We start from the raw sequence: 27977 nt of genomic DNA, 5'->3' as shown, positions 1-27977 counted from the left end.
TCCAATCAAGTTGTAGAAACATCTCAAGGACGATCAATGGAAACAGGATGCACCTGAGCTCAATTTCGAGTCTCATAGCAAAAGGTCTAAATACTTATGTAAATAAGGTATTTCTAAATTTCTAAAAACCTGTTTTCGCTTTGTCATTATGGGGTATTGTGTGTAGATTAATGAGGGAAAAAATCTATTTAATCCATTTTAGAATAAGGAAAAAGGGAAAGGGTAAAGGAGAACTCCTGGTCTTGAGTTTACAGTTGAGATACTGTATATACACTAACTGTTGAGGAAGGAATAGCTAAAGACCAGTAGAAACCTCCTGCATGTCAATACCAAAATTAAAGCGAAGCTGCAGAGATAAAGTCATACACTGACATTTAGTCATGCAAGCCGTAACAAGAAAAACAACATCAAAAAGAGGACAAGCTAAAAAAGAAAAAAAGAGAAACCACCCGAGAGGACAGACTGCGATTGCAATTGCAGGAAAGGCCTCCAGTGAGTCAGTTCCATGAAAATACTTTATGAGACTGAGACTTTCCCATTCACACTTCCTCAGTGGGTGATAGTTTACTGTGAGAGAGGCGCGTCGTAACTGCCCCACTGAGGACAGGGCCCTGACCCAACACAGACGTCAGGGCACGCAACAGCAGGACTGACACCGAGCACTGAGGCTAACGTCAGATGTGCTCTATATGACTGAGTGGAACTCTCCTATGAATATAATGGTAATTAGGAAACTAACGGTTACAGAGATTATATTTGGCTAAAAGATAATTGCAAGAGACAGAGAGGCTGAATTTGTCAGCTCCCAATTCAAACTAAATGCTTCTTTGCCCACATAACCAATAGTGCTGGGAATTGCCAGGGACCATTCAATACAATATTTAGATGCAGATACGATATGTATTGCGATTCTCATTATTCTATATGTATTGCGATTGGATACTGCGATTTTATTGTGATTTTATGTTCCAAACATATTGCTCACTATATGTCCGCTGCAGAGCAACACGAGAGAGAATGAGAAAATGAGTTTTGATCAGTCATGTTTTGGCGCAGGTACAGCCGACTAGCGCTAGCTAATGCTACCTACAGTAGCAAAAAATAAATAAACGATACTTGAGTCAAATATCAATACAATGTCGTCCAAAAATAATATTGTGATATGTAACTATCAATATATCCCCCATTACTAATACTTTACACGTCACAAACGCTTCGGCTAGTCACTTGACCCCTACCTATATGTACATTACATAGCTACCTCAATTACATCGTACCCTTACACATAAACTCGGTACTGGTACTCCCTGTATATAGCCATGTTATTTTATACTCCCTGTATATAGCCATGTTATTTGTACATTTTATTTTTATTCGTTATTCACCGTCACTATTTCCATTTTCTTTAATTTTTTCTTTAACTCCGCATTGTTAGAAAAGGGCCCATAAGTAAGCAGTTCACTGTTAGTCTACACCCGTTGTCTACAAAACATGTGACCAATTAAATTGTATTTTATAACCAACTAATAAAACCAACTTATCAATGTAATGGCTTTGTTATAATTAGGAAATGGGAATAGGAGGGACCTTTCAATTATAACTTTTAGGGTTTTTAGGCATGTTATCATGAACTAGAATATGCAGTGTTTTCAAGTGATGCACCCGCACACATGGGCACACAAGCAGTGCATTCGGAAAGTATTCAAACCCCTTGACTTTGTCCACATTGTTACGTTACAGCCTTATTTTAAAACGTATTCAATAAAAAAATAATTATTCATCAATCTACACACAATACCCTAAAATGACAAAGCGAAAACAGGTTTATACATTTTTGCAAATTTATGACAAATGAAAATCCTTATTTACATAAGTATTCAGACCTTTTGCTATGAGACTCGAAATTGAGCTCAGGCACATCTTGTTTCCATTGATCATGCTTGAGATGTTTCTACAACTTCGAGTCCACCTGTGGCAAATTCAATTGATTGGACATGATTTAGAAAGGCATACACCTGTCTATATAAGATCCCACAGGTGACAGTGTATGTCAGAGCAAAAACCAAGCCATGAGGTCGAACGAATTGTCTGTAGAGCTCCGAGACAGGATTGTGTCGAGGCACAGGTCTGGGGAAGGGTACCAAAAAAAATCTGCAGCACTGAAGGTCCCCAAGAACACAGCGGTCTCCATCATTGTTAAATGGAAGTTTGGAACCACCAAGACACTTCCTAGATCTGGCCACCCGGCCAAACTGAGAAATCGGGGGAGAAGGGCCTTTGTCAGGGAGGTGACCAAGAACCCGATGGTCACTGACAGAGCTTCAGAGTTCCTCTGTGGAGATGGGAGAACCTTCCAGAAGGACAACCATCTCTGCAGCACTCCACCCATCAGGCCTTTATGGTAGAGTGGCCAGACAGAAGCCACTCCTCAGTAAAAGGCACATGACAGCCCGCTTGGAGTTTGCCAAAAGGCACCTAAAGGACTCTCAGACCATGAGAAACCAGATTCTCTTGTCTGATGAAACCAAGATTGAACTCTTTGGCCTGAATGCCAAGCGTCACGTCTGGAGGAAACCTGGCGCCATCCCTACGGTGAAGCATGGTGGTGGCACCATCATGCTGTGGGGATGTTTTTCAGCAGCAGGGACTGGGAGACTAGTCAGGATCGAGGGAAAGATTAACGGTGCAAAGTACAGAGAGATCCTTGATGAAAACCTGCTCCAGAGCACTCAGGACCTCAGACTGGGGCGAAGGTTCACCTTCCAACAGGACAACGACCCTAAGCACACAGCCAAGACAACGCAGGAGTGGCTTTGGGACAAGTCTCTGAATGTCCTTGAGTGGCCTAGCCAGAGCTTGGACTCGAACCCTATCTAACATCTCTAGAGAGACCTGAAAATAGCTGTGCAGCGATGCTCCCCATCCAACCTGACAGAGTTTAAAAGAATCTGCAGAGAAGAATGGGAGAAACTCCCCAAATACAGGTGTGGCAAGCTTGTAGCGTCATACCTAAGAAGACTCGAGGCTGTAATCGCTGCCAAAGGTGCTTCAACAAAGTACTGAGTAAAAGGGTCTGAATAAATTACTTATGTAAATTTGATATTTCCATTTATTTTAAATTTGCAAAAAGTTCTAAAAACCTTTTTTTGTATTGTCATTATGAGGTATTGTGTATAGAGGGAAACAACTATTTAATCCATTTAAGAATAAGGCTGTAACGTAACAAAACGTGGAAAAGGTCAAGGGGTCTGAATACTTTCAGAATGCGCTGTAGGTAAACAACCATTTTTAGATTTATAATTTAATGACTTGCATCATAACAGCAGAAAGAGGTTCACTTGTACCACAATTGTGCAAAAATACATTGATGTGAGTGCTCACACACAGAAGCTACAGACACACACAGCAGTGAGGATTCACAGAGATTCAATTTCCTCAAATAGAACGCAGTGATGACTCATTCACTGCTCAGCCCCAACTGCAATGTTCTGCTGTAGCAGATAACACACTCCTTTATTTATTTATTAACTTAATTCAAAAATAATGTTCAGGTAATAATAGCTGTATCCTGAAAACATTTTTAAAAACATTTTTATTTACCACAGTTGGAGTTCTAAGAGGCTAAACAATCATTTACATTTACATTTTAGTCATTTAGCAGACACTCTTATCCAGAGCGACTTACAGTTAGTGAATACATATTTTTTTATACTGGCCCCCCGTGGGAATCGAACCCACAACCCTGGCGTTGCAAACGCCATGCTCTATCAACTGAGCTACATCCCTGCCGGCCATTCCCTCCCCTACCCTGGACGACGCTGGGCCAATTGTGCGCCGCCCATGAGTCTCCCGGTCGCGGCCGGCTGCGACATAGCCTGGATTCGAACCAGGATCTCTAGTGGCACAGTTAGCACTGCGATGCAGTGCCTTAGACCACTGCGCCACTCAGGAGTACAGCACCGGCTCCAGGCGTGCGTCCGCATGTTGATTTTGTCTATCCCCATCAATCAACTTCATATTTCACATTTGCATTATTGACATTTACATTTTTTACATTCCTATTTACTTCCTTGAATAAGATTCCAATTAAGACCTGAGTCATGTTGTAAACATTGTACGCTAAATATAGCCATATAAATGTGGAGGAGTTCCAAATAAGAATATAGTGATGATGTGGAATATTAATTGATGCAGAAAACAAGTATTTTCGAAAATGAGGTCATTGAAAAATAAAACATTGTTATGTTAGGCCTGGTCAAGTCCACAATTCATTTTGGGAATATGCAACAGTTAACCCCTTAAACTTGTGGAAATTGGCCAATATGGATAGGGACAAAATGAAAATATTCTAACAGAAGAAATATAAAAAGTATATGCATGACCATGGTATTTATTTATTTTTTTATTTCACCTTTATTTAACCAGGTAAACCAGTTGAGAACAAGTTCTCATTTACAACTGCGACCTGGCCAAGATAAAGCAAAGCAGTGCGATAAAAACAACAACACAGAGTTACATATGGGGTAAAACAAAACAAAAATCAAAAAAAAATACAACAGAAATACAATTAATATACAGTGTGCAAATTTAGCAAGTTATGGAGGTAAGGCAATAAAATAGGCTATAGTGCAAAATAATTACAATTTAGTATTAACACTGGAATGATGTGCAAGAGATGATGTGCAAATAGAGATACTGGGGTACAGATGAGCAAAATAAATAACAATATAGGGATGAGGTAGTTGGGCGGGCTAATTTCAGATGGGCTGTGTACAGGTGCAGTGATCGGTAAGGTGCTCTGACAACTGATGCTTAAAGTTAGTGAGGGAGATAAGTGTCTCCAGCTTCAGAGATTTTTGCAATTTGTTCCAGTCATTGGCAGCAGAGAACTGGAAGGAATTGCGGCCAAAGGAGGTGTTGGCTTTGGGGATGACCAGTGAGATATACCCGCTGGAGCGCAGACTACGGGTGGGTGTTGCTATGGTGACCAATGAGCTAAGATAAGGCGGGATTTGCCTAGCAGTGATTTATAGATGGCCTGGAGCCAGTGGGTTTGGCGACCGAATATGTAGTGAGGACCAGCCAACAAGAGCGTACAGGTCACAGTGGTGGGTATTATATGGGGCTTTGGAGACAAAACGGATGGCACTGTGATAGACAACATCCAATTTGCTGAGTAGAGTGTTGGAGGCTATTTTGTAAATGACATCGCCGAAGTCAAGGATCGGTAGGATAGTCAGTTTTACGAGGGCATGTTTGGCAGCATGAGTGAAGGAGGCTTTGTTGCGAAATAGGAAACCGATTCTAGATTTAACTTTGGATTGGAGATTCTTAATGTGAGTCTGGAAGGAGAGTTTACAGTCTAACCAGACACCTAGATATTTGTAGTTGTCCACGTACTCTAGGTCAGACCCGCCGAGAGTAGTGATTCTAGTCGGGTGGGCGGGTGCAAGCAGCGTTCGGTTGAAGAGCATGCATTTTGTTTTACTAGTGTTTAAGAGCAGTTGGAGGCTACTGAAGGAGTGTTGTATGGAATTGAAGAGAGAACACTTTGGAAATTATGGGAAATTATCAGACTAAAGGTTAGGACACAACAGTTCACCTGACACAAGACTGAATCCAAACATTATACTGTTGATTTCATGTACATTTTACATTTACTGTATTTTTCACAGCATTTGTCAATAACAAAATCTGAAAACACTCTGGATACATTCAGTTACATAAGAATATTAATTGGAGTAGGTGCAAGAAGGGTTTGAGTGAGAGGTCCAACTAGTGTCCACACACCTCTCCAAATGCACTTTTATGACTCAAGGAAAGCTCCTTCAACTATAAAAGGTGCTTTTTTGAGCTCTCCTGGCTTTGCCATTGAGGACTGAGGCAAGCACACTTGTCGTTTTTTGTTTGGAACACAGCCCTGCGTCCCCACCTTCACACAATTACGGTTGTTTTTTACGCAATCCAAACACTTTCCAATATAAATCCCAATATGGGTCAGGAGGGCATCATTTGAAAGCTTATTCTATTGCCAACATGCCTATCTAAGTTAAAAAATATGATCTTACAGTGTTAGGCTTTCAAAAGGCACTTCAGACAAACAGATTGCAATTTTGGTGCGCATAGAATGGCGTCATGAGTGCATTCAAGTGCGTGTTCCGCAGAAAATGTTCCTCACAATACGACAAACATAGGCTCATTCTGTTCAGATCAACCCAGGGTATAACACCTTGACCAAACCGGCTCCAGGCGTGCGTCCGCATGTTGATTTTGTCTATCCCCATCAGACGCGCATGACACGCAGGTTAAAATACCAAAACCAACTATGAACCAACTATATTAATTTGGGGACAGATCAAAACACACACGAAACATTCATGGACATTTAGTTTGCTGTTGCTAGCTAACGTGTCCTGGGAGATAAACATTGGGTTGTTATTTTACCTGAAATGCATATGGATATTTGTATAATTTTGACCCTTGTCACACGCGGTGCTCAAGTTTATAATAGCTGTCAGTCAAAACAGCTGTGAAGCGTAGAATCTGAGCTCTGACATCATGTATAGCACGTTACTCTAAAACCACTGTGTTCCAATCAGCTTATCAATGAGCTTGTGTGTTGATGCAAATCAATATGTTTCTGCAGTCAAGATAGGAACTTGCCACTCATATAGGAACAGAGTCAAAACCTTTCTGGAAACAAGCACGTTCAAAGGAATATAAAGATGCCCTTCGTTTAAACTGACAGATTGTCAATATGGTTTTGATTGTGTCTTTGCCCAGCGACGGAGGAGGGGCAGTGACAAACGGCCAATGATGAGGACTCATCTATTGGAGATAGAAGGTTGGTCATATAATACGTACAAGTAGCAGGGCGATATGGAAAAAAATCCATATTGCGATAAATTGCCTGAATAATGATAAATAGAATGATACGTTTATAACATTAGCTGGTGTCTACCAGTTCTTTTTGTATTATCCTTTAAACTACTACTACTTGTTCGATGGTTGTAGGCATCAATTGTCCCATTAACATTCACACATACAGTGCCTTCAGAAAGTATTACCATTCCTTTACTTTTTCCACATTGTTGTTTTACAGCCTCAATTTAAAATAGATTTTTCTTTCACTGGCCTACACACAATACCCCATAATGTCAAAGTGTAAATGTGATATTTCTGTATTTTCAATACATTTGCAAAACATTTTAAAAACACGTTTTAATTTTGTCATTATGGGGCAGTGGTCACCAACCTTTTCTGAGTAAAGATCACTTTCGCATTCAAAAAGCATGCCGAGATCTACCGCTCATATAAAAATAAAAATAAAACGACTTAAAAACAGTAGTAACATAAAGAAAAACAGTTCTGTAGGAATTAGGTTTGTGCAGTAGGCAGGCCTAATACATTTTCACAGCATATTGGCTATATGCCTGGCCTGCCAATATTGTTCTTCTCAGACCATATATTTCAAAAATCGAGCTTTGATAACAAAATAGATCATCAGTTGGTGTAGCACTTGCGAGGCACAGCTGAGTATAAATTGAAAGAATTAGCAAATGTATTTTACTGGACTGATGGTAGGCTACCTGCATCTGATGGTGATGGTGCTTTCAAGACAACTGAACTCGGGAAAAAAAGTTAAAATCACAACATCAGTGATGTTCAGGTCACAAAGTCGGGGCTCTAGAAAGACGCCAGAGTTTCCGACTTGGAATTCCCAGTTGTCTTGAACCCACTGAAGTCGTAGATGCCCTAGTTCCCAGTTATTTTGAACACAGCATTAGTCTCAGCGGAGGGAGGGAACGAGCAGCAGAGGGTCAGCCTCTCGCGGTCCCTGTTCTCTCCTTCCTTTCCTCCAGTGAGACTGACCAGAGAGAGGGGACACAGTCTTCCATCTGATGGTGAAACTCGAGTCGCACTGCATCTGCCTCAAGCACAAATTCATGTTGTTCCTATGACCAGAGAAAGTGAAATATTCCTCAATATTAAAATAGACACGACAAGCTGCTAATAATAATAAAAACGCAGGGCTATCAATACACTTGGCAACTCATTCATTGCAGCTGCAGCGTGAGTGGGGAGAAGTTTAATGTTTTGTAATAGTGTTGAATAAAAACAATGTGGCAGCGCTGAATAAAAAATTCTACATGAACTCACTCATAAAAACAGCAGCTCTTTGCTGTATTATTTGACAGTCTCTCTCTGGTCATGGTTTTAAAAGTTATGAAATCTCACGTAGGCTAGTATCAAACTTGTAGGCACAGTGATTTGAGCTATCAGATTGGCCAGCGCTGTAGGCGCACTCGATTTAGCAACAGATCTCCAGGTCCGCCGGGTAGACAGAGTTTGTCTCTTCAGACAAATGAAATGGTTCAAAATGCGAATACTTTGCCTACCCGGTGCTCAGGGCTTCTGAATCAAGTGCACCTACTGCCAACAGCGCAACACAAATCATTTAAAAAAAGGAGGAGTGCAAGCCTTCATCATTGGCATTTTTACAGAAATGTTTGGTGATCAACTAGGAATCGCGATCGGTTGGTGACCACTGTTATGGGGTAGATGGGTGAACATTTTGTAAAAATATTTAATACATTTTGAATTCAGGCTGTAACAACAAAATGTGGACTAAGTCAAGAGGAATGAATACTTTCTGAAGACACTGTATTAGAAAACGTATTTAATTTCAAACTTCAAATTTCTCTAGTATAGGCTACTTATCGTAATTAACGGTGGGTAATGCAACACAGAGAACAGAGTGAATTCCCTGCAGTGCTCCTCGTCTGAAGTAGCCTAATCGCCTGTGCAGGGCCAGTCACACAAAAGGAAAAGTTACCGTCCTGACCATAAGGCCCTTTTCATTGGGTGTTCGGGCTTATTTGGGTATTGTTTTTTCATGTGGTGGTGTATAAAGTAGAACATCACAGTTTGACACCTGTTCAGTTTGAAGTTAATGGCAACTTTGAAAAAGTGTTTTGAATGTTAATGCACTTCTATCTGCAGATAAAATAAGTCCAGTCATTGTACTGTATGTTCAACTCTCATAAAAGGCTGACACTGAGGATGGTTAGATTTTCTGCAAACAGTCTACAATGTGTCTGCATTGTTGTTGCTGTGGTCACAGTCTAAGACCGGTCTAAGCTTAACTTCATGACCAGCTAGCTTTGCAATATTGCTGCACCTCCCGATCGGAAGACTTTCCTGCCCTACTGCCTCAAATGCTATTAAAAGACAAAGACACACAACAACATGCACACTATACATCTCCAAAGATACTAGCTACACACATAAGCTACTTACACGACTCGTACTCATGCACATTGCACAAAAAAAAAAACAGTCATGTTCGCTCTAGAGTACAGTCCAATGAGCAGACAACCGTCCAGGCCCTTCACAGAGCAGTCAGGGTTGCCACGGCACCCAGTGACATTCAAAGACGTCATTAGGGGGATGGGAGGTTAATAAAGGTCTGGTCGGTCGTCACCGGTTATAAATATAGACAGAAAGAGATTGGAGAAGAGAGCAGCCAGTAAGAGAATCCACAGGTTGTTGTTAGGATTCATTCTGATATAAGATAGCCCATGTGTGGAGGAACTTAAACCAATTGGAATCATGAGAGCATGTCTCAAACAAATAAAACAATAATATTTTTTTAAAGAGAGACCCATAAACATATCCTACTACTGGAGATAATTCAGAATTATCACTCCAGTTTGACGACTTCTTTAAGATAAAAGTAATAATGTGTGTACAAGTTCAATGGCGAACCATATGGCCACCATAAAGCACCAGACTTTAAGATGCTGGCTTCCTGTCGTCAAACATACTTGTAAATTACTCAAGGCAATCACAACACATGAGTAAGGCTTTAGGGATGCCCTGAGGGGAGTTAATGGACAGGATCAGAGGGGTAAGAGGTCACTGGGGGGTCTTTAAAAAAGTGGTCTCGTAAAGCTCTTTCCAAGAAGGTTTTGATGGGGCACACCCTGCAAACACTTGGCCAGGCTACCTCATAAAATAAAATTGCCTACAAAATGGGCTGCTTTGGTATTTAATGAAAAAAAAGCTTGAGTAAAGTGTTATTTTTCAAACACTTCTGGAGCAAAGACTTACCTGGGGTGTTGGCAGAAATTATGAACGGAGAGGCCAGAGATGATTGTGTTATAGTTGTCTTTGTTGTTCCAAAACTCAGTCAGGTTGAAGAAGGTCATAAGAAGTGGGATGATAAAGCTAAAGGTGAGTGTGTATTTGCTTGTGTTTAGGTGTATTTGGGAACAGACTGAAGGTTCTAAAGTGGGTCTTCAGCGTCGGCCATGACTTTGGTCCACAGAGGTATGGTGGATCAGTAGGTTCCTCGCCTTCTTCGAATCAATCCCACTGCAACAGTCACAAATGAACAGGAGTTAGCCAACTGCAGTTCAAGGATCCTGGTATCCATAACGCCTCACAATCCTGGCCACTGCAGATAGCATGGCCGGCATTCATTCAGTCATAAGTTATTCAGTTTGTTTCCACTCCAATTTTGCTTAGTCAGACAATGACAGAGTAGGTGATCTGCCAGTCAAGTAGTCAAATGAGTAGTCGTTACGCACAGGTCAAAAAAGCAGTTGGGCTACACTACCAGTGAAAAGTTTAGACACAACTACTCATTCAAGGGTTTTTCTTTATTTTTACTATTTTTTACATTGTAGAACAATAGTGAAGACATCAAAACTATGAAATAACACACAACAGGTGTCTTCTTAAAAGTTAATTTGTGGAATTTCTTTCCTTCTTAATGCGTTTGAGCCAATCAGTTGTGTTGTGACAAGGTATACTGATAACCAGGTGGCGAATCGCATCTCTGCATGTCTGGCAGACATATCAGTGTGGATGTCGGATCACCACCTCAAGCTGAACCTCGGCAAGACGGAGCTGCTCTTCCTCCCGGGGAAGGACTGCCCGCTCCATGATCTAGCCATCACGGTTGACAACTCCATTGTGTCCTCCTCCCAGAGTACAAAGAGCCTTGGCGTGACTCTGGACAACACCCTGTCGTTCTCCGCTAACATCAAAGCGGTGACCCGATACTGCAGGTTCATGCTCTACAACATTCGCAGAGTATGACCCTACCTTACACAGAAAGCGGCACAGGTCCTAATCCAGGCACTTGTCATCTCCCCTGGATTACTGCAACTCGCTGTTGGCTGGGCTCCCTGCCTGTGCCATTAAACACCTACAACTTATCCAGAACGCTGCAGCCCGTCTGGTGTTCGACCTTCCCAAGTTCTCTCACGTCACCCCGCTCCTCCGCACACTCCACTGGCTTCCAGTTGAGGCTCGCATCTACTACAAGACCATGGTGCTTGCCTACGGAGCTGTGAGGGGAACGGCACCTCCTTACCTTCAGGCTCTGATCAGACCCTACACCCAAACGAGGGCACTACGTTCATCCACCTCTGGCCTGCTAGCTCACCTACCTCTACGGAAGCACAGTTCCCACTCAGCCCAGTCAAAGCTATTCGCTGCTCTGGCACTCCAATGGTGGAACAAGCTCCCCCACGACACCAGGACAGCGGAGTCACTGACCACCTTCCGGAGACACTTGAAACCTTACCTCTTTAAGGAATACCTGGAATAGTATAAAGTAATCCTTCTTCCCCCACCCCCCATACATTTTTTTTACTAATAAAAATTAAAAGGTGGTTGTCCCACTGGCTATCATAAGTTGAATGCACCAATTTGTAAGTCGCTCTGGATAATAGCGTCTGCTAAATGATGTAAATGTAAATGTATACAGAAGATAGCCCTATTTGGTAAAAGACCAAGTCCATATTATGGCAAGAACAGCTCAAATAAGCAAAGAGAAACAACAGTCCATCATTACTTTAAGACATGTTAGTCAGTCAATACGGAACATTTCAAGAACTTTGAAAGTTTTTTCAAGTGCAGTCGCAAAAACCATCAAGCGCTATGATGAAACTGGATCTCATGAGGACCGCCACAGGAATGGAAGACCCAGAGTTACCTCTGCTGCAGAGGATAAGTTCATTAGAAATTGCAGCCCAAATAAATGCTTCAGCGTTCAAGTAACAGACACATCTCAACATCAACTGTTCAGAGGAGACTGTGTGAATCAGGCCTTCATGATCGAATTGCTGCAATGAAACCACTACTAAAAGGACACCAATAAGAAGAAGAGACTTGCTTGGGCCAAGAAACACGAGCAATGGACATTAGACAGGTGGAAATGTGTCCTTTGGTCTGGAGTCCAAATTTGAGATTTTTGGTTCCAACCGCCGTGGCTTTGTGAGACGCGGTGTGGGTGAACGGATGATCTCTGCATGTGTATTTCCCACCGTAAAGCATGGAGGAGGAGGAGGTGTGATGGTGTGGGGGTGCTTTGCTGGTGACACGGTCTGTGATTTATTTAAAATTCAAGGCACACTTAACCAGCATGGCTCCCACAGCATTCTGCAGTGATACGCCATCCCATCTGGTTTGGGCTTAGTGGGACTATCATTTGTTTTTCAACAGGACAATGACCCAACACACCTCCAGGCTGTGTAAGTGCTCAACATATGTAAGAACATATGTAAGAAAAACATTCCAGGTGAAGCTGGTTGAGAGAATGCCAAGAGTGTGCAAAGCTGTCATCAAGGCAAAGGGTGGCTATTTGAAGAATCTCAAATATAAAATATATTTTGATTTGTTAAAAAAAAAACATGATTCCATATGTGTTATTTCATAGTTTGTCTTCACTATTATTCTACGATGTAAAAAAAACTAAAAATAAATGAAAAACCCTGGAATTAGTAGGTGTGTCCAAACTTTTGACCCTCCCTCCCTCCCTAACTACCACCATGATATCAGCAGGTGCAGTGTGTGAAAAAAAGAAATCTGAGATATGACCAAAGATTTCACATTCTTCTGCTCCAGACTACCATTTTTTTTTTTTTACTCATAAAAAAGCCTAGCTGCTAAAGACAGTGTCTGAAATGTGGAAAATTGTTTTGCTTTGAGGAGGGAGGGTGAGGGAGGGGTGTTAGTCAGTTTGTCTCCGCCGAGAAGCACTCGCAGAGCTGTTAATGGGATGAGTCATGCAGCCTGGGGTCTGCAGCGAGAGAGACAAAGCAACACTACGATACCCACACTCCCCCTGGGATGGAGGAGGAGAGGCAGAGCGCTGCAATACCCATACTGGCCCCTAGTCTCACCTTGGGTCATTGAGAAGCATGGTGGGTGGGCAAATGTACACCGTCTATATGAGCAGTCTTTCTAAGCTGGGCCTCTGTTCTAAATCAATAGGCTACTTACAGTAATTTCATCACCGTGTGAATGTGTAAAACACACATTCTAAATTGTCAAATTTTTCACTTTTTAACATATGATGGTCTTTTTCTTAGGTGGAAAATAAATTAAACTAAAATTAAACTTAGTTGTTGCTTCCTAGATCTGTAGCTTCTTGTATAGCTATTTCAGCCATGTCATAAATTTTTACAAGGGGATTTCACCATGGGAGGTCCATCTTCTGATTCCATCCATCCAGGGTTCTGCCCAACATACAGTGGGGAAAAAAAGTATTTAGTCAGCCACCAATTGTGCAAGTTCTCCCACTTAAAAAGATGAGAGAGGCCTGTAATTTTCATCATAGGTACACGTCAACTATGACAGACAAATTGAGAAAAAAAAATCCAGAAAATCACATTGTAGGATTTTTTATGAATTTATTTGCAAATTATGGTGGAAAATAAGTATTTGGTCACCTACAAACAAGCAAGATTTCTGGCTCTCACAGACCTGTAACTTCTTCGTTAAGAGGCTCCTCTGTCCTCCACTCGTTACCTGTATTAATGGCACCTGTTTGAACTTGTTATCAGTATAAAAGACACCTGTCCACAACCTCAAACAGTCACACTCCAAACTCCACTATGGCCAAGACCAAAGAGCTGTCAAAGGACACCAGAAACTAAATTGTAGACCTGCACCAGGCTGGGAAGACTGAATCTGCAATAGGTAAGCAGCTTGGTTTGAAGAAATCAACTGTGGGAGCAATTATTAGGAAATGGAAGACATACAAGACCACTGATAATCTCCCTCGATCTGGGGCTCCACGCAAGATCTCACCCCGTGGGGTCAAAATGATCACAAGAACGGTGAGCAAAAATCCCAGAACCACACGGGGGGACCTAGTGAATGACCTGCAGAGAGCTGGGACCAAAGTAACAAAGCCTACCATCAGTAACACACTACTCAAATCCTGCAGTGCCAGACGTGTCCCCCTGCTTAAGCCAGTACATGTCCAGGCCCGTCTGAAGTTTGCTAGAGTGCATTTGGATGATCCAGAAGAGGATTGGGAGAATGTCATATGGTCAGATGAAACCAAAATAGAACTTTTTGGTAAAAACTCAACTCGTCGTGTTTGGAGGACAAAGAATGCTGAGTTGCATCCAAAGAACACCATACCTACTGTGAAGCATGGGGGTGGAAACATCATGCTTTGGGGCTGTTTTTATGCAAAGGGACCAGGACGACTGATCCGTGTAAAGGAAAGAATGAATGGGGCCATGTATCGTGAGATTTTGAGTGAAAACCTCCTACCATCAGCAAGGGCATTGAAGATGAAACGTGGCTGGGTCTTTCAGCATGACAATGATCCCAAACACACCGCCGGGCAACGAAGGAGTGGCTTCGTAAGAAGCATTTCAAGGTCCTGGAGTGGCCTAGCCAGTCTCCAGATCTCAACCCCATAGAAAATCTTTGGAGCGAGTTGAAAGTCTGTGTTGCCCAGCGACAGCCCCAAAACATCACTGCTCTAGAGGAGATCTGCATGGAGGAATGGGCCAAAATACCAGCAACAGTGTGTGAAAACCTTGTGAAGACTTACAGAAAACGTTTGACATGTGTCATTGCCAACAAAGGGTATATAACAAAGTATTGAGAAACTTTTGTTATTGACCAAATACTAATTTTCCACCATAATTTGCAAATAAATTCATAAAAAATCCTACAATGTGATTTTCTGGAATTTTTTTCCTCATTCTGTCTGTCATAGTTGACGTGTACCTATGATGAAAATTACAGGCCTCTCATCTTTTTAAGTGGGAGAACTTGCACAATTGGTGGCTGACTAAATACTTTTTTTCCCCACTGTAAATATGAAATCCATATTCTCTTTATTCCAATTAGCCTTTAAAGCTGGAATCCGTACTTGGTGAATCTGCCACGTCCGTTTGCGATATTACAACAGAAGTTACTTCAAACAACTAACACTGTTTTTTCCCCCCTCAGACATCATTGCATACATGATAGAACAACAGAGTAAGTACTGCACAAATGTTTTGTCATGATGCTACATGCTCCTCTCCTCAGTTTCATCAACAAATCAAAAACAATAAATGCGCTGGGGCGAGCAGTGGCACCGTTTCACCTTATGCGGATTTCAGCTTTAACACAAGCAAGTAAAAATTCTAAATAATTTCAATAAACTCATGTCAAGGTAGCCTAATCACAAGCAATAAAATGGGCTCAAATTGCAATATGCATTATGTTAGAGTTCTTTTTAGAAAGAGGTTATTCACACACTTTGCAGACCTTATCCGGAGCAAATTACATCATACAAATTTACATATTTTGTATGATATTTTTACACAGCAGGATGAACACTGGCGCAGTGCCAATTATGTCTTTCTCATTAATAGACAGCAATGACCTTTTTGAGGATTTGAACATGTAACCTCCTGGTTGAATCCTAAACGTGCCGTGTTGGCTCCATTACACCACACAGTTAGGGTCTAACAAAGTGCCTGCTTTATGCTTCATCCGCATTTATCTCGGTTTGCTCTGCAGTTGCCGTTGGGTCTACATCCTACAGGAGTCCTGGCAGTTCCACAGCCCCTGAGCAGACAGCCCACTGTGGCACCCTGTGTTTTGGACAGGGTCCCTCCCTGGACCTGTGGCCTCACCTACTGGGCAGAGGGAGCAACTGCAGGGGCAGGACGTGGCCAGATAGGGTCTCCATCATGGCTCAACACAAGTCTGGGTAGGTACTAGGTAGGCATTATCAACCCCATCAACTAGATTTCATCACCCGCTTCCTCATTTCAGCAAAGCACTGGATAGTCTTTGTGCATAATCCCGTATAGCTCAGTTGGTAGAGCATGGCGCTTGCAACGCCAGGGTTGTGGGTTTGATTCCCACGGGGGGCCAGTATGAAAAAAAGTTATAATGTATGCACTAACTGTAAGTCGCTCTGGATAAGTGCGTCTGCTAAATGACTAAAATGTAAATGTGAATAATCCAACCATAGGGCTGCACTGCAGTTAGTTATATATTCTACACAGAAACCTCTAACCAAAGTGGCACTGAGGCTCAGAATGTGGCATATTACACAAGTAAGGCTTGGGTGACTGTGTGATGAGATAAAGATTTTGCATTTCTGCAAATATTTGTTTAATGTTGGGAGTCTATAAAAGAGCGTGCCTTTAAATGATAATTCCATACTGAAACTGTACATCTGTTTACTGTTTTTTAATCCACACAGATGGCAAACAGTAACCTAAACAGACAAACAAAAAGAAAGGGTGGTGAGTGTAGGGTGCTATGCGACAGCATGTGAGCCTGTGTGTTTCCAAAGGTGCACATGTTGGTGCATTACTATTAATTTGATTAATTTTAATGTATGTTTTAGCGCTATATTCAAAATGCCTGTATCCCAATAATCGTTTTTGTTGTTTTTATGAGCGTTTATGTCCGCTTGTTCTCATGTTGTCTTTTTGGTCTCGTCTCCTTCTGCTGTGGCTGTGCACCTTCCCATTCGCACATACCGAGCCCCTCCCCCTGCCACTCACAACAACAAAGATGAGAGATCACTTCTTCCTCTCTGTGACAAGCGGTTTTACCTCGCTGTTTGCATTTGAGGTTTGGTCCAAAATAATAGGTCATATGGACACAGGTGGCAAAAAATAAATAAATAAAATAAAAAGCAGATAAATAATATCCCGATATGTAACTTTGCCGATATATCGTATCGTTTTGACAATATTGCAATATTATTTTTGTGCTAGTTGGCTGTACCTGCACCAAAACTCCAGTAATTTTCATTCATAGCTTGTTCTCCATTTTCTTTTTAAATAGGGAGACAATTTGTTTTCAGCACTTATTTCCATGACTGATCAAAACGTGTTTTCTCATGGCTCACTCCTGTCCCTCTACAGCAGGGGTATGGTGACTGGTGAGCAATATGTTTGGAACAATGAATTGCAATAAAATCACAGAACCGAATCGCAATACATATAGAATCGTGAGAATTGCAATACATATCGGCACCAAAGTATCGTGATAATATCCTTTTTATGTATCAACTCCTCAAATTGCGCGCAGAGCAGACACTAATAAAACAGGAGTATCAATGAACATTGATTCTGGAAAATGTATGCTCAGTTTGTCACGCGGGCATTGCGGTACCACATACCGCTAGCAGCATTTTAGCTAAAGACTGTTATACTAGATGTCTAGTCTGTGTTTTATAACTGTGGAATAAGCAGAAAACACAATTATAAGGAATTGGCAACTCGTTATCATTTCGGATAAATAAGGTAGGCAACTTGATTTCAACATCTGAACAAAGTGGACAGGCTAGCATGCTGTTCAGTTGGAGAGAGACAGAATGGTGTGTTCATAACAATTCAATTGTTCTAGCTAGCTAGTTAGTTAGCAAATAGATCCTAGTTGGCTAAACTTGAACTATAAATTATTAGCTGGCTACTCACTAGCACATGGGCTTGTGCTTGACAGATTATTTATGAGACCTGTGTTCATTTTCTATAATGGCTGCTACAAGAAGTTAGTCATTATTAGTGAATGTGCATTATACATGGTTCTGGTTAAATTAGTGACTAAAACTGAATTTTCTTAGACAGACTTGAAAGCCAGATCAGTGATTATTGCAAAAAAAGTAGGTTAAACTATTTTAATAAAATAAGGCTTATATTTAGTCTAGGTATAATTTCACAAGCCCTGAATTCATTAGATTATTGCTGACTGTTTGAAATACTGTGTATTTGACCTTTAAAATTGTACAACAAAGCTTATTTAGAGAGAACCTAAAAGAAAATTATACATAACACCAGTCAAAAGTTTGGACACACCTTCTCACTCAAGGGTTTTTCTTTATTTTTACTATTTTTTACATTGTATAATAATAGTGAAGACATCAAAACTATGAAATAACACATATGGAATCATGTAGTAACCAAAAAAAGTGTTAAACAAATCAAAATATATTTGAGATTTGAGATTCTTCAAATAGCCACCCTTTGCCTTGATGACAGCTTTGCACACTCTTGGCATTCTCTCAACCAGCTTCATGAGGTAGTCACCTGGAATGCATTTCAATTAACAGGTGTGCCTTCTTAAAAGTTAATTTGTGGAATTTATTTCCTTCTTAATGCGTTTGAGCAAATCAGTTGTGTTGTGACAAGGTAGGGGGGGTATATAGAAGATAGCCCTATTTGGTAAAAAGTCCATATTATGGCAAGAACAGCTCAAATAAGCAAAGAGAAACGACAGTCCATCATTACTTTAAGACATGAAGGTCAGTCAATACGGAACTTTTCAAGAACTTTGAACGTTTTTTCAAGTGCAGTTGCAAAAACCATCAAACACTATGATGAAACCGGCTCTCATGAGGACCACCACAGGAATGGAAGACCCAGAGTTACCTCTGCTGCAGAGGATAAGTTCATTAGAGTTACCAGCCCAAATAAATGCTTCGCAGAGTTCAAGTCACAGACACATCAACTGTTCAGAGGAGACTGTGTGAATCAGGCCTTCATGGTCGAATTGCTGCAAACAAACCACTACTAAAGGACACCAATAAGAAGAAGAGACTCGCTTGGGCCAAGAAACACAAGCAATGGACATTAGACCGGTGGAAATTTGTCCTTTGGTCTGGAGTCCAAATTTGAGATTTTTGGTTCCAACCGCTGTGGCTTTGTGAGACGCGGTGTGGGTGAACGGATGATCTCCGCATGTGTATTTCTCACTGTAAAGCATGGAGGAGGAGGTGTTATGGTGTGGGGGTGCTTTGCTGGTGACCCTGTCTGTGATTTATTTAGAATTCAAGGCACACTTAACCAGCATGGATACCACAGCATTCTGCAGTGATACGCCATCCCATCTGGTTTGGGCTTAGTGGGACTATCATTTGTTTTTCAACAGGACAATGACCCAACGCACCTCCAGGCTGTGTAAGGGCTATTTTACCAAGAAAGAGAGTGATGGAGTGCTGCATCAGATGAACTGGCCTTTACAATCCCCTGACGTCAACCCAATTGAGATGGTTTGGGATGAGTTGGACTGCAGAGTGAAGGAAAGGCAGCCAACAAGTGCTCAGCATATGTGGGAACTCCCTCAAGACTGTTGGAAAAGCATTCCAGGTGAAGCTGGTTGAGAGAATGCCAAGAGTGTGCAAAGCTGTCATCAAGGCAAAGGGTGGCTACTTTTTTGGTTACTACATGATTCTATGTGTGTTATTTCATAGTTTTGATGTCTTCACTATTATTCTAGAATGTAGAAAATAGTAAAAATAAACAAAAACCCTTGAATGAGTAGGTGTGTCCAAACTTTTGACTGGTACTAATATATATATATATATATATATATATATATACACAGTGGGGGAAAAAAAGTATTTAGTCAGCCACCAATTGTGCAAGTTCTCCCACTTAAAAAGATGAGAGAGGCCTGTAATTTTCATCATAGGTACACGTCAACTATGACAGACAAATTGAGAAAAACAAATCCAGAAAATCACATTGTAGGATTTTTTATGAATTTATTTGCAAATTATGGTGGAAAATAAGTATTTGGTCACCTACAAACAAGCAAGATTTCTGGCTCTCACAGACCTGTAACTTCTTCTTTAAGAGGCTCCTCTGTCCTCCACTCGTTACCTGTATTAATGGCACCTGTTTGAACTTGTTATCAGTATAAAAGACACCTGTCCACAACCTCAAACAGTCACACTCCAAACTCCACTATGGCCAAGACCAAAGAGCTGTCAAAGGACACCAGAAACAAAATTGTAGACCTGCACCAGGCTGGGAAGACTGAATCTGCAATAGGTAAGCAGCTTGGTTTGAAGAAATCAACTGTGGGAGCAATTATTAGGAAATGGAAGACATACAAGACCACTGATAATCTCCCTCGATCTGGGGCTCCACGCAAGATCTCACCCCGTGGGGTCAAAATGATCACAAGAACAGAGAGCAAAAATCCCAGAACCACACGGGGGGACCTAGTGAATGACCTGCAGAGAGCTGGGACCAAAGTAACAAAGCCTACCATCAGTAACACACTACGCCGCCAGGGACTCAAATCCTGCAGTGCCAGACGTGTCCCCCTGCTTAAGCCAGTACATGTCCAGGCCCGTCTGAAGTTTGCTAGAGTGCATTTGGATGATCCAGAAGAGGATTGGGAGAATGTCATATGGTCAGATGAAACCAAAATATAACTTTTTGGTAAAAACTCGTGTTTGGAGGACAAAGAATGCTGAGTTGCATCCAAAGAACACCATACCTACTGTGAAGCATGGGGGTGGAAACATCATGCTTTGGGGCTGTTTTTCTGCAGAGGGACCAGGACGACTGATCCGTGTAAAGGAAAGAATGAATGGGGCCATGTATCGTGAGATTTTGAGTTAAAACCTCCTTCCATCAGCAAGGGCATTGAAGATGAAACGTGGCTGGGTCTTTCAGCATGACAATGATCCCAAACACACCGCCCGGCAACGAAGGAGTGGCTTCGTAAGAAGCATTTCAAGGTCCTGGAGTAGCCTAGCCAGTCTCCAGATCTCAACCCCATAGAAAATCTTTGGAGGGAGTTGAAAGTCCGTGTTGCCCAGCGACAGCCCCAAAACATCACTGCTCTAGAGGAGATCTGCATGGAGGAATGGGCCAAAATACCAGCAACAGTGTGTGAAAACCTTGTGAAGACTTACAGAAAACGTTTGACCTGTGTCATTGCCAACAAAGGGTATATAACAAAGTATTGAGAAACTTTTGTTATTTGACCAAATACTTATTTTCCACCATAATTTGCAAATAAATTCATTAAAAATCCTACAATGTGATTTTCTGGAATTTTCTTTCTCATTTTGTCTGTCATAGTTGACGTGTACCTATGATGAAAATTACAGGCCTCTCATCTTTTTAAGTGGGAGAACATGCACAATTGGTGGCTGACTAAATACTTTTTTCTCCACTGTATGTATGTATATATATATATAGCACCGTGTAGCTCAGTTGGTAGATCATTGCGCTTGCAACACCAGGGTTGTGGGTTCGATTCCCACGGGGGGCCAGTATAAAAAAAAATGTTATGCCCTCACTAACTGTAAGTCGCTCTGGATAAGAGCGTCTGCTAAATGACTAAAATGTCAAATGTAAATATAGTGAATCACCCATTAGTTTGAAGAAAATCTAGGTGATTTTTAGGCCATATCGCCCAGCCCTAATTAGTACTGCAGTGCAATTCCTGGAAAGCGGATCCTCAAAAGTCCCACTCATCGGTCGCGGAAGTCTCGCCTCTAAGTCGTATGATTTAATGGAGTGGAATTAGAGCTGAAAGCCCATGCAGTACCGCCGTCCCTGTCACTGTGCCCGCCATACTGAAGCAAGGCTCTCAGGCGTCGTGCCCAAACGTGTCGCTGATCATGTAATGCTCTTAAAAACGACTCTCCTCAGATGTCCCCTTAACACTGGCCTCTTGTCAGCACATCGGCTAAATATACTCATCTTTCTCTAGGGTTTTGGGGTTTGTTTGGTTTTGCAAGGTTATCTGGGAACATTCATGAGGATTAGAGTAGCGACAGGAACAGGAGCATGTAGTTTAGTCAGTCAGTCACTAACACATTTAGATACCAATCACCAAGGCCAACTTGAGGAAGGAAGGCATCGTTGCATCAAATTGCAAGAAACAGCTCAAATTGAAATTAAACCTTTTTAAATTGTGCATTTTGTTCAGAATTTTCAAAGTCTGGGTCTAAGTTCCATTAACCTATGCCTCACTCCTGTACACCTATGGAGGATGACATTTCCTCTAATTGCCTTCCTCTAATATGTCAGCTAAATCTGAAAACCTGTCCAGAGTGTGGTCTGGGGCTAAGCAAATGGCTCTCTCTGTGTGATATTCCAGATGTTGGTTCAGATGTTTGTCTGTAAGCCACTCTCTCCCTGCAGGGTCCCAAGGCACTAGTCAGGTGACAGGCTCCGCCAAGGGCCCGGCTTCATCACGGCCTACACAGGAAGCTTGGTTATAGAAACCGTGTCACAGGGATAATGGGCTGTCTTGTCGCAGAGTATTTAGAACCTTTAACCACCTCTGACTGCTGCCTGGCCGCTTTCACTGGCTGCATTATCCTAATGACGTGCGAATGGCGATTAAAATAGCAGCCCATCTTTTTTTGACCCTCTGCAGTCCAACTGCGTGATGGTGCAAGGAGACTCATCTGTTCCAGCGAGTAGCCTAAGTGGGGGCCTCCGCTTCGTCGCCTTATCACTGAAAATACCTGTCCCTCCGAGAGCCAGGAAGTGCTGCTAAGCGACATGGGACGTGCTGTGTCCTCAGACCTTGGCATCAGCCTTTGCTTGAAGCCATGACTTAAATGGTTAATCAGATGAAGCACATAAATTGTACACCAACAAATTCTTAGAATTGCAACAATCAATGTGCTTTATGTTTAAATTGGCTGCTGTCAACTTTATTTCAAAGCATTTATGAATACAATGATCTAGCGTCAATGCAACAGAAAGGCCTGTAGCAGTGAGTCTGAGGTCTGGTCCAAAAGCAGAACCACATAAGGAGGATCCTTTGTGCTCTTATAAACAGCACCAAAGATGGGGACTGTGACACTCACTAGCCCGTTAAAAATGTGTGCTGCTGCTGCACATCCCCCTCAGCCAGCCCTCAAAGTCAAGGCGAGAGAGCGAGAGCGAGACCAGCAGATTCTCAAGGAGAAAGGAGGGACACCGCACTCAGCAGAGCCTTTCCCACCGGCAGGGACGAAATGGCCCCCACCTCCCCTTGACGCCACACCTTGCATACAAAACAGAGAACATGCAAGCTCTCAATGGCAGTGCGATGCCTTTAACTTACCTTGAAGTGAAATTGTTAACTTAAATAGCAGAGAGATAGGCCTAGTTAGTTGAGTTGATATATAACTGGTCCCAGGATGTTTAATTAGGATCCACACACCAAATGACTAACTTTCGTCAAAACAAAACAATTACGGGTCAGCACATTGATCAAGGGTAGGAGGCAGGCAACTGTTCCTCCTGGAACTTAAACCAGCAACGCTTAGGCCTAAGTCACATGCCCATTTCTCCAAGCATTAATAGGCTTTTCTGGGGGCTAGGATTGTAAACGTGCACGGAATGTTGGGGTGGAGGAGGTCAACTGTGGGATTTATCCGATCAACACTGGTAACCAGGTTATCAGGATATACAAATAAAAAACAACAGTCTTTCAGCACAGCAAGCATGTTTCAATCATTATCATGCAGCTGGGGCTATTTTTGCTTCACACTGTAGCCTAAAGATTGTTTTCTACAGTGTATGAATCCAAGTTTCCATGCATTTTTGCAGTGCAAACTGAATAGGCTAACGTCAAGGCCCTGTATCTTCAGGGTGTGCATGGGCAGGGCTGTTCAATAGCCCTTTCAACACCTTGTGTGGTTCATCAGGACAAGTGACTCTGCTTCACACTGTTTATTAACTTAAAAAACAGTTGCAATCTTACAATCTCTATGTGCTGAACCTATTTCGTGAAGGAGTAGGCCTAATCTCTCGTGGACAGATGCACGTAACATAAATGGTAGTAGCATCTGTCGACGGCCTGTGGGATGGCACATAGACTAGCCTGAAACTGGCTGAGAGTTTCCATTTAGTGGGATGAAGACTTCGCTAGTCTCGTTAGTACATTTAAGCAAGATTTTAATTCTGTGTGTGCGAGATCAGAGAAGCAAAGTTCGACCAATCAAGTTTAATTCAGGCAATCAATATAAAAAGATACAACATTTCAAAAATAGACATTAGTGACCCACATTCAGAAAGCACATTTAATTTGATAAAAAGTGATGTTGCCTATACTGTTCATCAGTGGCCATGGTCTGAGGCAAATGTTATTTATATCCTCCCTCATAACGAAGAGATAAGTCAACTATGGAATATGGGATCTCAATGTGTGACCCTTAAGTCTTGACATCTGTCACCATGTAATATTTCCAAAAAGTATCCAGATGTTTGCAGATAAGATCAGGTTTGGGTTATCTGATAGCCAAAAGGGCAGAAATCAGGAGTGTGTGACAAGACAACCCTTGTGCAAAAAAGCTGATGATGCTAGAGGTGGTTTAGCCAGTGGTTCTTCATTTATTTGGAGTGACTGTTAAAGGAGGGCAATTCCACGGTAACAGTGATGCTAAGATTTTTCACTTTAAAATGTATGCCAAACAAAATCCAATGGTTACAAAGTTAAACAAACGATACAACTCCATGCACAAGGACTTAACAATTGCCAATGAAAAGGCCACTTGCAAGACCACTTCGAGGACTGTGAGAGGCATCCACACGCACACGTGAGAAGCAGCATTTCTGTCAATCAACTGATCTCTAAATAATATTTCTGGCGCTTAGTCAAAGACAGGCGTTTGTCATTAATTTAATTTAGGAGGAAATCCTTCTCCATGACCTCTCTCTGGCGCCATCTAACTTCTGCGCAATGGAGCTGTGCAAGACTGCCAACTGATTTGCGAGCCAAAACCACAAGCCACATCTTTTCATAGGGTTTAGTGTCGGCTGCAGGTAAAATGTTAGCGTGTACATGCACAGAACAAGCCACAAATCAGAACCTGTAGGATATACACTGAGTGTACAAAACATTAGGAACACCTGCTCTTTCCATGACATTGACTGACCAGGTGAATTCAGGTGAAAGTTATGATCCATTATTGATGTCACCTGTTAAATCCACTTCAATCATTGTAGATGAAGGGGAGGAGACAGGTTCAAGAAGGATTTTTAAGCCTTGAGACAATTGAGACATAGATTGTGCATGTGCGCCATTCAGAGGGTGAATGGGCAAGATAAAAGATTTAAGTGCCTTTGAACGGGGTATGGTAGTAGGTGCCAGGCGCACCGGTTTGAGTGTGTCAACTGCAACGCTGCTGGGTTTTTCACACTCAACAGTTTCCTGTTTGTATCGAGAATTGTCCACCACCCAAAGGACATCCAGCCAACTTCACACAACGGTGGGAAACATTGGAGTCAACATGGTCCAGCATCCCTGTGGAACACTTTCGACACCTTGAAGGCCATGCCCCGACGAATTGAGGCTGTTCTGAGGGGAAAAGGGGGTGCAACACAATATTATGGAGGTGTTGTAATGTTTTGTACACTCAGTGTATCTAGGCCTACCTTTGATAAATACCATGTTTGTTTCATAACAACAGTTAGGCCCATCATGAAAGTAACTGAAAAAACACAACTTTGCCTTTGCTAGCAGGCAATCCATTGTGATAACCGACACTTCCCATACATAGTCCTACAGTCTGTGTGAGATTTAACATTTTTGGGGAAATAGGCTACTGGTAAGGTGACATCAGACTTATTGACTATTTGTGGAGAAACTACTCAGATGTCTACCGGTCTGTGCTTCACCACTACCTAGGCACAAAAGGTGCTTCCAGTAATGCAAATTAGCATTTTTTTGGGAAAGAAAGGCACTGTTATTGAGTTAATTGGTCTAAGCTATTATATTTTTCACTTTCATCCACATTTTTATTTACACAGTAAATAGTGGCTTAAACGTCATCATGATAATTAGCATATATATTGAATATGCAAAAATACAGGCTACTGACTGTGTGGGATCCTCTTTCTCACACACACGGACGTACACGTTTGGCATTTTAACTGTATACACCAATAGAAACAACTAGCAGGGAGTGGGACCCCATCTCAAGTGGCACCATCACCTTCATAAATGCGGCGTCGCAATCTTGCTGACTACTGCCATGGCCCATGGCATGGGGGTTACCAGAAGAAGAAGTGGAGACTGCAGAAGTGGCAAACTAACTTGTCATTTCAACTCAGTCAAAACACAATTAGCTAAACATGGAGTACTGCTTTTAGCACCCACCCTAAAAAAAGTATTTTTCAAATGTGATAGCTAAGTTAGCCTGCGTTAGTTAGCTAACGTTAGCTATCTCGAAGTAGGCTGCTGATAAGCTAACGTTAGCTAGCAAGCTAACTAGACGTCTGCTAACTGACGCTTTAATCAGATGCCAATACTATGTGTCCGTTTGCTAACTTGACATGATGTTCCACATCAGAACAATCCATTCATGCACATTTACATTAGCTAAAGCAACTTCGCTAGCTAGCTAACTAGCTATCAAAACTTCATCGCGTTCTGTCAGCTATCTAGCTTGTTAGCTAGCCAGGAGCAACCAAACACATCAGATGAAAATATCGCCGTATAAAAACCGCTCTTACCAGTAGACGTAAGATACATTATCTCCCAGCAAACATAACGTACCTGATTGTCGTTCTACTTTTCGCTGATCGGAGATTGCCTCTTTGACCTTTACACTTCTACCTGATCGGTTAAATATTTTTTGGTGAAATGTCAAATTTCCCCTATCACAACTCTCTTTCCTCCATATTTTCAGCTCCTCCACCAACAACATTAATGACGTTTGTCCCCTGTCACGTGACCCCATCTGTTGGTGCTAAAAATAGATTATACACCCAATGAGTAACTCAGTACAACAGGACAGATACCCAACACAGTCGAAATGGCAGTGGTAGACACTACTACCACGGTCGGAGTAGGAAAGGACTGCAAGTTTTCCTTCATGCCTTAATGTCACTAACATCTAATGCTACCAAAATCTTGAATGCGCACAATGTGCAGCGCATCTTTTTGGGAAGACTAACAATGTGAATCTTGGCCGCCCCTATTAGATATACAGTAACTCAGCAAGTTACAGAGTATGCTAGACTAGAGCATGGGAAACATGTTTACATTTCCATAGCAAGTGGAGTAGATCATAAACAAAAGTGAAATAAACAGAAATGAACAGTAAAAGTTTCAAAAGAATAGAGCCATTTCAAATGTTATTACTGGCTATGTACAGTGTTGTAACAATGTGCAAATAGTTTAAGTAAGAAAGGGAAAATAAATAGACAGATAAAGTATATGGATTATATTGGGGGGATGTAGGTAGCACACGTGAGCAAATGTTTCTCTGTAGAGATCATTTCCTTATTTATTATTGCTAACCAGATGTAAAATGCTCCTGTCCAGGAATGGCTAAAGGATTGCAATATTTACCTGGAACTAACCTTGCAGATAGCATTACTGGGTGATCTGAAAAGTCATAGTCAATCAATCAATAATATAATCATATTTTAGAAAAAATGTTTATTTTTAATTCACAATCTGTAGAAGCAATGAGAATAGAAAGGTTCAGAATTTTTGTAAAACATCACAGTACGGTTGAAATATATATGGCAAATAGAAATCCTATATGGATGGTGTTAAGAGATAGATGGGAGGTATTGAATAGAGTTGAAGGATGGGACTAATAACAAATAACAACAAATAATAACAAAGATAGCTAATAATGTAAGCATACTGTGTCCATAATAAGTATATAGGTTGTATGTTGGGAGCTTTTGGGAAGGAGCACAGTTAGAAAGATATGGCATATAGAAGCAAACCGGATGGACACCATGAAAATGATCGAGAGGTTGAGAGTAGAAGAAGTTCAGAGCAAAAATAAAAATATATATAATAGAATTATTGTAAAATTAACTCTGTCCATAAGGTGTAGATAGTAAGTATAGACCGGAAGTAGAGGCCTGGGCATTGTTGTTCACTAATTTACTCCAAGTAGGGAAAGGATGGTGGGGTTGAAAAGTAATAAAGGGGAGTAT

General features: G+C 41.6%; 1 protein-coding gene across 2 annotated transcripts in view; it reads right to left on the bottom strand.

Annotated features, from left to right (window-relative positions):
• The window catches only part of LOC121569042 (histone deacetylase 5), a 92782-nt gene extending 66065 nt beyond the window's left edge, over positions 1-26717 (bottom strand). Inside the window, exons 1-2 of one of the 2 annotated variants that reach the window (XM_041879645.1) lie at positions 26575-26717; positions 10114-10377 (exon numbers count right to left, since the gene is read on the bottom strand). The gene's annotated coding sequence lies outside the window, so the exon portion shown is untranslated. The remainder of the gene's footprint in view (positions 1-10113; positions 10378-26574) is intronic. The other variant, XM_045221208.1, reaches the window with a different exon arrangement.
• Between the last annotated feature and the right edge of the window lie 1260 nt (positions 26718-27977).

The sequence above is a fragment of the Coregonus clupeaformis genome, chromosome 7, assembly GCF_020615455.1.
Source record: "Coregonus clupeaformis isolate EN_2021a chromosome 7, ASM2061545v1, whole genome shotgun sequence".
NCBI classification, from domain to species: Eukaryota; Metazoa; Chordata; class Actinopteri; order Salmoniformes; family Salmonidae; genus Coregonus; species Coregonus clupeaformis.
The sequence above is the reverse complement of the archived record's forward strand: the minus strand, read 5'-3'. Positions and strand labels throughout refer to the sequence as shown.